Source organism: Notechis scutatus, chromosome 1, assembly GCF_049901735.1.
Source record: "Notechis scutatus isolate UNSWTSFEM ecotype Mainland chromosome 1, rNotScu1.2, whole genome shotgun sequence".
NCBI classification, from domain to species: Eukaryota; Metazoa; Chordata; class Lepidosauria; order Squamata; family Elapidae; genus Notechis; species Notechis scutatus.
The window spans coordinates 117,878,586-117,890,338 of NC_142009.1; the positions used below are offsets into that span (position 1 = coordinate 117,878,586).

Sequence of the window (11,753 nt, forward strand, 5' to 3'; positions counted from 1 at the left end):
CAATCGTGTGTACAAAGAATAAAAGAAGGGTTTAGCACACAACCCTGGGGGGCTCCTGTGCTTAGTATCAGAGTAGATGAATGGTGAGATTCCATCCTTACTGACTTGTGCCCTATTTGTCAGAAAATCCTTTATCCACAAACAAATCCTCTGATTTATACCCAAATTGGACATTTTAAGAAACAACCTGTTGGGTAGAATGGTGTTAAACGCAGAACTATAATCCACAAATAACAGCCTTGCATATGTTCCCTGTTGTTCTAAATGATTCAATACATTATGGACATTATAGACGTAGCATCATCAGTTGATCTGTAACTCCTAAATGCACATTGGCATAGGTCCAAAGTAGATGGAAGACCAGCCTTAATGTAGTTCAACACCAGTCTTTCAAAACATTTCATGACAACAGATGTTAAAGCTACTGGTCTATAAAATCACTGAGAGATACCACTACTGTCTGCTTGGGTTATTGGCACTATAATGGATGTCTTCAGGCAGGTAGGGATAGAACACTGTGGCAGGGATAGATTGAAAATATCCATGAACACTCCAGCTAACTCTGCAGAGCAGTCCCTAACAAGTTGTTCCACGATTCCATCTGGCCCAGCTGCCTTCTGGTGTTAACATTCTGGAAAGCGCATTGCAGTAGAAGTAGTTGTCTATTGATGGTAGATGTTAGTGGTGTACTATCAGTGGTAGATGCTGGAATGATAGTCGTTCCTGTTTCCACCTCAAAGCGACTGAAGAATTGATTTAGCTGGTCAGCCAAAGAATCACTACTGCTAGACAAACTATTTTTGTTGCTCTGCCCTGTAATTTGTCGCAGACCTTGCCATATCTGACGAGAATCTGAGCTCTCAAAATGATGTTCAATCCTGTCTGTATGTAGCTTTAGCATCCCTGATGCCCTTTTTAAATTTAGCTCTTGCCTCGCTATACTGTAGCGTATCACCAGAATGAAAAGCAGCATTTTTAGCTCTTAATAAAAGACACTTTTCTATTTATCCAGGGCTTGTTGTTAGAAAACACCCATACTTGTCTATTGGTGGTGATAGCATCAGTGCAGCTTTTGATATAAAACAGTACCGTTGATGTATAAGTATCAATATTGTCCTCCTCAAACAGTGCCCATTCATTGTTCCTAAAGCAATCTTGAAGTTGCTAAGATGCACTTACTGGCCATGCTTTCTCTAATTGATGGTCTAATTCTGTTGACAAGAGATCTGTATGATGTAATCAAAAACAGAGATATATGATCAAACTGTCCCAGATGGGGTTAAGGCATAGTCCTGTATCCATGCATGAGGTTACTATATACCTGATCCAAGGTGTTTTTCCCTCTAGTGGGACAGTCTACCTATTGATATAATTTAGGGAGGACAGTCTTTAAATTGGCTTGATTGAAATCACATGCAGCCACCAGCACTCCATCTGGGTAGGCCTGTTGCTGTTTTTTAATAGCAGTTAACAGGTGACTCATAGATGTAGTCGTATTAGCATCAGGAGGTATATATATTGCAGTTTTTACAATATTTAACTCACAAGATAAAAGGGGTGGCATTTCACTGCCACATACTCCAAATCAGGAGAACAGTGAGTGTCCATTATTTTAACGTTTGTGTTCCAGTTGTTATTTGTGTAAACACAAAGCCTCCTTCCTCTGCTCTTCCCAGAGTCAATGGTTCTATCAGCCCGATGTACTGAGCGTCCTTGTAATTCGATAGCCTCCCCTGGAATGGTGGGGTAGATGCTTGACAATCACCTTTGGTTTTGTAGATTCAAAATTTATCAACCTTTTATCATCAGCTTGGTGGCTTTTCGCCAGGGAAATCCATATTTAAAGGAAAAGATGGGGTATATTTTTAGATGGTATCTTTCAACTACTCAACAATACTTGATTATCTATAGTTCTGCAATTTAGCCAATACATTCTTTTGTTTAATATAATTTTAAAGCAACTTGAAGCTTAGCATATTGGCTAAAAAAACACTACTCTCAGTTACTCATACTGGGCAATGACAATAAGCATAACATAATCTTATAAACAACTCCACCACTAAGTTGAAATGAAAATAATTTGGAAAGCAAATGTCAACAGTAATCTCACATTCATTTTCTAATATATGCACGTGAAGGCACAAAATCTTTCAGTGTATTTTAAATAATCCTTTAAAATTAAGCAACATTGCTACTTTAGAATCTTGCTCTCAACAAGGCAGTCCCACACTCTCACACAAGAATTAAGAAACAGACCTAATGCCCCAAATCTCACTTGTGTAGAGGCAAGAAGAAGCATAATTTGCATTTACATCACCACAATGTTAGGCAACTTTTCCCACTGGCAATAAAAGATTTTGCTCAGTTTGTTCCTCTGATTAAACTGATTTATTTATTTTCACAAACAAATCACTCCCTTGCCTTAACTGATCCTAGCATCTTGAACAAATATGGACTTGCAAGAGTTTGGAAACAAGCAAATGCTTTTTGGGTCTAAATTGGCACACTTCCTGTTGACACACTGTAGTGTTCTTTCTAAGGAGGCAGACACATTTAGAATGCTGCAACAAATACATAAATGAGGTTGGTTTATGTACCTGATCTGGGGCGATGGCTCGCATGCTGGTAGAAATGTCTCTGCGTGCTACTTCCAGATAACTGTATTCCTGGAGGTGGTTTTGTTGGATCTGCATAATCTGTTTGGCTATGGCTATTAAAAGTCATCCATTTAAATCGCCATCTAAATCAGAGATACCAAAGTCAAGGCCCAGGGGGGGCCAGATCTGGCCTGCAGGATTCTTAGATCCAGTCCATGGGGGAGCCCTAGAAATAGTGAAGGACCAGCCCGCAGTGCCTCTTCCAGCAAAAATGTAGCCCTCCCAAGCTCCCTTTTTGCTGGCAGAGGGTTGCAGGAGGCCATTCCAGCCAAAACCGGAGCTCGGGAACCTGTTTTCTCTGCCAGAACACTCAGGCCACAGGTGCCCGCAACATGTGTGATGGCAAGCTGGGCAACCCTACCGTCGCAATCAAACACAACCCTAATCTGGTCCTCAATGAAATCAAGTTTTATACCCCTGATCTTGTAAGACTATTCCAAATTGGTTTCCTAAACCCAAGCTCAGTGCAAAGTAGATCTCTAGGAGTCATTGGCCTGTTTATCTTATTCCACCCTTGAACTGTCTGTTTCTGACTCCTGAGACCAAGAGGTGAACTGTTAGAAACAAAATGGAGCCACAAGAGCAGTGTGGATTTAAGGGTTCCATATATTTTTCTTGTGTCATTAAGGTGAGCACCAATCTTCTTGGCATGACAACTTCTTCACCATAAAATAGGTGAGCAATATTCACGGACAGAGTATACTAATGATTGTGCTACTATATGCAATGTTTCCTAATCAAGTTGTTCCTGGTTTTCAATTTTTGTCCAATTACTTCAAGGTGTTTTCCAAATGTAAGGAATCTGTCAAGAATTCTTCCAAGCTATTGTGGATGAGTTGTGTTTTATCCTCTTTCTACAAAAAAATATGTTTAACTCTTTCTTTGTTGGAAGGTGCATACTTCAGTTTTATTTGGGTTAGAGCATAGCCTCAACTTCTAATAATATTGGCTTAGTGTTCTCAGATCCTTGGTAAGAATGCATTCCGCTTCCTCAAAATCCTTGGTTTGGATAGCTATTGCATATTATCAGCATAGCAAAATTCTTCAGAATTGGTTTCTGATAAATCACGATACATAGTGGAGCTAGATCAGAGGCAAGCCATTCTTAATGGAAAAGGATTTACTAGTGAAGCCTCCAACAATGACCTTGAAATATCATTTTTTTTCCAATTGCAATTGATCAAGCAAGAGAGTTCTGTTAGATGAGGACCTCACATTTCTTCTGCCTTGCCACAATCAGCTTCACTTCAACTCACCCAACTGGCTGGGTTTCTAGAATTGCTTCCAACATGAGCTGCAGAGTGTACGCTGTGTCCCTGGGAAGCCTGCAACCTTCAGTTTCCTCCAGTTATGCCATCATCCTAAACAATACCTCCCAAACAGCCTCCAGCTTTGCCCAAAGAGCCACTGCCAGCTCTCCTGCCGTAACCCACAAAGGGTGGTTCACCAACCTGTTGTCTTCTCCCAGGCCTGGTCTGGCAAACTGTCTTTGGCAGACATGGCCTGCTGCCATCTCAAACTCAGGAATCCTAGGACTGGATCCAGGACCACCAGCAGCAAGAAGACAGTGAAGGTCAGCTGGGGACAGCTGGAATATGTGCAGGATACCCAAAAGTGCACAAATGTGAGTGGGTGGAGAATATGGAATTGGTTGAAGTTAAAGTGCCCCTGCAGTTTGGGGCACTGTTAGAATGCAGCAAAAGATTACTGGATGAGTGGTTGATGTGAAAGAGCTAAGCAAGTAGTAAGGAGTGCTTTGTGATGGCCATGATTTTGACAGGAGAGGAAAAAACATGGCCTGCTGTTAATACTGCAAAAGAGACTGCTCCTGCCTAAATTATCGTGGCTTTAAAAAGTCTTAAATAAAACTCAGTTGCTGGACTTCCCTATGGAAAGTCTGTACACATTAGGGTTTGATAATGCTAGAAAGCAACAAATCTGGGATACAGATTCCAAATTAGCCTAAGTAAGGTAAAGTATCATACACTTTCAACCACATATTTATCATCCATTCCAGTTTTAAAGTTTCATAAGCCCTTCTCTTTACCCAGGTTAGATACTACATTCTTAGCATGGATGTTTTAAAGGTACTCCTAGATATCTTTCATTATTTCCATGTAGTGATAGTTCAACAGAAACTCTAGGCCATATGCTTTAAAAAATATATATATATTCAGTTTTTCACATTAAAAACAAAAATCTCTTTTTAGTGGACAACATATTTCCGGGTCATCATCTTTACATACAAATATGACAGCAATTATACATTCATATATGCATACTTAATTCTATTATTACCTTTTCCATTCCAAATTTTCAGTAAGAAGAGAAACAAACACATTAATTCTAGCCTTTCATTAATCTCAATCGAAACATCTTGTTTCATTTCAATTATTTCAAATATCATCCTTTAATATTTATTTATTTATAAATATTTATTTATTTATAAATTTATTTATAAATATTTATTTATAAAAATAAACAATGTGTTTGCCTAATAATAATAATGATAATAAAAAAGATACCAATGTCTCTCCTTGCTTTTAATAGTCTACATTAACTTATTTAGTTGGTTCTTTAGTCTGTCATATTCCCTTTCCATTAAACATTCTTTTTATAAATTCTAGATTAATACAAATTTTAACACTAAAGAAAAAAAAAGCAAGTATAGGTTCTCCCCCTTTTACTGCTTTGAGTGCGACACCTCAATGATTAAAATATACCTTTATTCCCTCATCTTGATTCCCAATAAACGATTATTTTAAGAAGTTACAATAATAATCATTACATCTTTTTATTTGGATTCCGCAGCATATTTTCCCCCCTTAATTTTTAATAAGTTATCAGTATCTATATTACCCTATTTTCTAAATATTTTTATTTGCTGAAATATACCCTTTGTCACCCTGCAGAATCCCCTTTTTAATTCATCAACCATTATCTCTGAAAAAACAATTTCTTTTCAACATTTTACTATTTCCGTATTTATTTCATGCACCTGTTTCTTACTGCTTCTCCTCCCCTTCTTTTCCCCATCTTTTCTCATTCCAGTTTATATCCCTCTCTTTCTTAATATCTTCCTTTCCCCTTTTCTGCTGGGTCTTTCTGCCTTTCCTGACTTCACAGGTATTCCCTTTGATTGCCTTTTTAAATCTCAACTTTTTAACCTTCCTTCTTTCCCTTCTTTGTAGCGTTCTTTGTGTTGTCTATTTAAAATGCCTTCTCCTTGAATCGACTCCTCCTCCTCTGAAGCTCTTTCTTCTTGTTCTTCAATCGCCATTTCCATTTTTCTAACACAGAGCAAAGTGATTCGCCTCTTTCCTGTAGTAATTCTCTCATATTTTTAAGTTCCATTTTTAATTCCTAAAGAGATATCATTACTCTCTTATATTTTATGATCGTTAAAGTCCGCAAAAAAAAAACCACTTTTACTTTCCTTCTTTCTTCTTTCAATTTTCTAAAGTTCTCAATTATTCCAGCCCAGTGTCTATACCAAAAACATCAATCAATCCCACAGTGAATCTTTCCTTGCTTTTTTCTTTATTCTGGTTCTGCTTTCACTTTCTAAGATTCTTACTGTGTTTCAATATTTCTTTAACATTATATCCACACAAGTTCATTCAGAAACAGGATGTTTTCCTTTTTGTTTGAGCTCAAGTTTTTGTCAAATGTGGCACTCTCCATTATACAAGTCTTCACCTTTTCCCCCTATTTTTTTTATTTAGGGTTTTTCGAACCTCAATATTCCGGCACAGTCGTCTCCAATTTGTAAACTTTATTATTATTTTTTGACAATCTTAAGTCCAGCTTTATTTTATGCCTGTTTATTGCCAAATTATTTAAGTCCAATTTAGTGAAATATTTAGTTCCGGCTTCTTCCTTTCCTGGTTCGAAGCCCCGCTTAGCTGTCAAAAATGTTTTCTTTTTTTTTTTTCCTGTCCCTTTATAATTTCGCCGCTCACTTTTCTTAAAAATTCCATGTTACCTTAAGCCCGGGGTACTTTTGTTTAATTGTATTGCCCAGTTGTCCATAACATGTTCAGATGTTATCCATCTCTTTCTTCCCTCCTGTACAAATCTTAATCCAGTCCTCCTCTTCGGGGTGGCCATTTTAAACCACCGCTGCAGTTGTCTTCAGGGGGAAAAAGACCAAGACCAGGGGGGGGGGAGAGATGAGGCTCCCCTCAACTTGGCTTGCAGCTTCCCCTTACTCCGCCACCCCTCCAAGGCAGCTTCAGCCCCTAATCGTAATGATCGGGGCTCTCCAACGAAAGAGCACGGGCCATAGCCGCAGAGAGATGCGATCTAAGGTCTATCAGCAAGGAGGCTCCGCCTTCCGGAGTCAGGCCATATGCTCTTATATGTTCCCTATATAAGAATTCTAGTCAGACTCATATATCCTGTCTTGAAGAAATTTCCAGGTTGGGAGTGCAATTTCTATTTAATGTACTTACTCTCAGACAAGACTCAAAATAATCTCTCAAATTGCACAGTTCTGTGCTACCATTTGTATGATATGCCACACCACTACTTAAGATTGAAACTTTTTATAATACTATTTTATTTGGATTTATTTTAGTAGATCAAGTTCTTAATTTTTGTTAGATTTCATATACTTATTTTCTTTTATATACTTGCATACATATAGAAGGGTGTAATACTTCTTTTATTCAATATTTGTTTGCATCTGGCCTCAGGGCTATAATAAATCTGAAATTTTGATTTGATTGACTGCTCCTATCCAAATTCCAATAGCTGAGGCAGATAATAGTCATGAATAAAATGACTTTTCCTTCAGAAAAGGAAATTAAAGGACTTTTCCTCCTTTAATTGCACATTTTTTCTGATATAAATATAATTATTTGTTAAATTTATATGTTGCCCATCTCATTATACAAAGTGAGCCTGTTCTGATTGGCAACATTTGGAATATTTATGCAATCCTGAGTGGCAGAATGAAAAAAAATAAATAAGGCAACCTAAGTTGATACCTTTTGTTTTCTCCAGCAAGTGGTTTGGACAAGGCAACAATTACCTTCCCAGGTCAAGCTGGAAGCGCTTCCTTCCTTTCCAAGGGTTCAGCTGCAAGCACCAGTGATGTGTCAGCTCCTGGCTGGATCACTGTTGGGTATTTGCTCCCAACTGTGCCCAGAGGGATGGTAGCAAGTTTTTCTGCACTGCTGCTGGGGGAAGCAAGAATCAACCCTTGATTAAAAGTGGATCAGGGTTTGAGTAAAAGTAATACCCTGAGAGGCTGTGCAGCCCTTTGGAGGAGCAGATTTGAATTTGGCTGCTTTCCAGCTTGCTTCCAGTTGAAGGATCCTGTTTTGGAAAATAAAGAGGGCTCTGCCATTGTTTTGTTAACAGATTTAAAACTTGGTTGCCAAGAGTGCAAGGTTATTCTTTTTTTTTTTAATCTAGCCCCAATGAAATCCTTGGGTTTTGTTCAGGGTGGTAGTAGTAGCAGTCATATAGTTTTGTTGGTAAAAGGGGATGAGAGTTGCAGCACCCCAGAGTCGAGAAGTACCAAGCCAGCTATGGGAAAGAGGAAAACATCTGCACGTTTCAAAGCCACACAACGTACAGAAAGCCATGGAATATTTTAGGAGCACTTCCCCACCCAAACAGCCCAAAAAACAACACTGAGTGCCTCAGAGAGCAGCACTTCATACGCCTCGCTCTGGTTTCCCTGACCCCTTGGAAATACATTATTGGCCTTGCCTGAGTCAGCCAAGCCACCCCCCCCGCTTTTTTTTTTTTCCTTTTACGGCGAGGATCTGGACATCAGGCTCTTGCTCCGATCATCGGGACCCAAACGGCTGGGCTTTCCGTCAACACCAAAACCCGGGAGAAGAGGAAGAGGGAAGGAAACGAATATACCGAGGAAGGCAGCGACTCAAAGAGGGGAACGGGTGTGGGGGTGGGGGAAGCAGCAAAACGGGCCGCGAAAACGTCCCCCCGACTGGGAAAGGCCTGCAAGCCAGGAGGACATCAAGAGCACCGCGCTCGCCTTCAGAGGAAGGCCTCTCCCCTAAGGGAGCAAAACTTCACCGAGGCCCGAAGGGAAGAGCGCCATTACGGAGCAACTCACCGCGTTCTTGTCATTAACTCACTTCGTGGAGAGATGAGGGTGGGGGGGGGAGGAGGTGCCGCCTTCCCACCGTTTGAATCTCGTCACCAAGGAGCAGCTCGCAGGCGATTGGCTAGCTCCACGGCGGAAGCTTGCGTCAGATTGGATCGCCGGTGGATTAGCAAAGTGGCCCAGGCCGCTTCGGATTGGATCGTCGTTTGATTGGCAAGCGGCTTCTTGACGGGGAGGGGAAAGGGGGAAATTGACGGCCGGTTCCGATTGCTTGAAAAGACACGTTTTAAGGCGGGCGAATCGGTCGCCAGCGAAGCCTCGGGCGCGCGGAGGGGTGTGGGGGTGTGTGGATAAGGTCACGGCTCAAACAATGCTCGGCGCAAACTGCTGTCGCCTCAAGGCTCTTCAGTCATGGTGTTGAGAAAGAGAATCACAGAGTTGGAAGAGACCTCGTAGGCCATCTCGTCCAACCCCGTTTCCCCCCGCTCCGCCCAACCAGGAAACCCTAGCCTAGCCGGGGTCTCCAACCTTGGCAACTTTAAGACTTGTGGACTTCAAGGTTGCTGGCTGAGGAACTCTGGGAGTTTATTTTATTTGGTTTGTCAATTGCTTACAAGATAATACGCATAAGTAAAAACATACTTATGAATACATGGATACAAATAAGAAAAATAAAAGAAACAATAGGACAGGGACACATTGGTGTGCTTATGCACGCCCCCTACAGACCTCTTAGGAAAGGGGTGAGGTCAATAGTAGAAAGTCTAAAGTTTTTGGGGTTTGGGGAAGAAACCACAGAGTCGGGTAGAGTATTCCAGACATTGACCACTCTGTTGCTGAAGTCGTATTTCCTGCAATCAAGTTTGGTGCGATTAACCTTGAGTTTGTATCTATTGTGTGCTCTTGTATTGTTATGGTTGAAGCTGAAGTATTCATTGACAGGTAGGACATTGCAATGTATGATTTTATATACCATGCTTAAATCAGACCGAAGACGGCGTAATTCAAGGTTTTCTAGTTCTAGAATTTCAAGTCTGGTGGCATAAGGTATTCTACAACGAGTAGAGGAGTGGAGAACTCTTCTTGTGAAATATTTCTGGACTTTCTCAATTGTGCTAATATCAGATATGTAATGTGGGTTCCAGACTGATGAACTGTATTCGAGTATTGGTCTAGCAAATGTTTTGTATGCTCTGGTTATTAGTGTAATATTACCAGAGAAAAAACTACATAGGATTAGGTTAACAACTCTTAATGACTTTTTGGCTATGTAGTTACAGTGGGCTCTAGCACTTAGATCATTAGAGATGAGTACTCCAAGGTCCTTGACAGAATTTGGATCCTCAACAAGGTCTTGACTATTCAGCCTGTATTTTATTTTCTGGGTTTTTGCCAATATGTAAGACAGAGCATTTATTTGTTGAGATTTGAAGTTGCCATTTGTTTGATCATTCTGATACATAGTCGAGGTCTTTTTGAAGGGTAGCAGTATTGTCTGTGGTGTTGAATAGCTTTACATAGTCAGCAAAGAGAACACAGTTGCTCTTAATATGATCACAGAGGTCATTTATGTAGAGTATGAAAAGAGTTGGTCCTAGAACACTGCCTTGGGGGGACACCACTGTTGACAGGTACAGAATTTGATAGGACGCTCCCAATTTTGACCATTTGTTGTCTGTTTGACAGGAATGCTTCTATCCAGTTATGCAGGTGTCCAGAGATACCATAAGATTTTAGTTTGAGGAGTAGTTTTGTCGTGTACCACTGAATCAAAGGCTTTACAGAAGTCTATGTAGATTGCGGCTATTGTTTTGCCCTGATCAAGTTGTGTAGTCCATATGTTTTTGCAGTGTAAGAGTTGCAGATTACAGGATCGTTTTTTCTGAAACCAAATTGTTTATTGGAGAGTAGGTTGTTTGTCTCTAAGTGGAGGATAATGGATTGGTTAATAATTGATTCCATGACTTTACAGGTGACGCAGCATAAAGAGATTGGTCTGTAATTTTCAACTAGGCTGGGGTCTCCCTTTTTGAAGATGGGGATGACCGTGGCTTGTGACCATAGTTTTGGCAAGGAGCTGGTCCTGAAAGATTTTTCGAAGATTATGCGTAGAAGTTAGGAGTTGAAGTCCACAAGTCTTAAAGTTGCCAAGATTGGAGACCCCTGGCCCTAGACCATTTCTGACAGATGACAGTCCAGTCTCTTCTTGAAAGCCTCCAGTGATGAAGCTCCCACAACTTCTGAAGGCAAGCTGCTCCTTATTTCTAGGTTGAATCTATTCTTGATAAGCTTCCATCCATTATTCCTTGTCTGGCCTTCAGGTCTTTTGGAAAACAGCTTGACCCCCTCCTCTCTGTAGCTGCCCCTTAAATATTGGAATACTGCTATCATGTCCTGGTCCTTCTCTTCATATGCCCAGTTCCTGCAACCATTCTTCATATATTTTAGTGTACAGTCCCCTAATCATCTTGGTTGTTCTTCTATGCACTCTTTCTAGGGTCTCAACATCTTTTTATAGTGCAGTGACCAAAACTGGATGCAGTACTCTAGGTGACGTCTTACTAAGGCTTTTGATTGTCTTTGGAGATTCTCAGTCACCCAGGTCATGGTTGTCCCAAAGGTGCTTTTTTCAAGAGGCAACTGGACTTTCTGGGGGTTTTCTTTGAAGATGTTTTGCTTCTCATCCAAGAAAATTCTTCACCAAGAAGGTGATGAGAGTGAAACGAATGAGAAGCGAAACGTCTTCAAAAAAAAACCCCAGAAAGTCCAGCTGCCTCTTGAAAAAAGCACCTTTGGGACAAGGCTTTTGATTGTTGACGGTTGATTGTTCTCTGTCAGAAAATTTCTCCTTAGTCCTAGGCTGAATCTGTTCTTGATCATTTAGAGCTGCGCGCATTGTAATGTTGCTCTAATGAAAGAATTGAAGGTTTTCGCGCACCCCTTTCTCCCATTTCCCCATATATACCGATAAGCACAAGAGATTTTGGAACATACAAAGAGAATAGAGAATGTGG

General features: G+C 40.4%; 1 protein-coding gene across 2 annotated transcripts in view; it reads right to left on the bottom strand.

Moving 5' to 3' along the window:
- Window positions 1-8,873, bottom strand: part of TTK (TTK protein kinase) — a 45,335-nt gene extending 36,462 nt beyond the window's left edge. The window contains exon 1 of one of the 2 annotated variants that reach the window (XM_087944278.1): window positions 8,749-8,873. The gene's annotated coding sequence lies outside the window, so the exon portion shown is untranslated. The remainder of the gene's footprint in view (window positions 1-8,748) is intronic. The other variant, XM_087944283.1, reaches the window with a different exon arrangement.
- Between the last annotated feature and the right edge of the window lie 2,880 nt (window positions 8,874-11,753).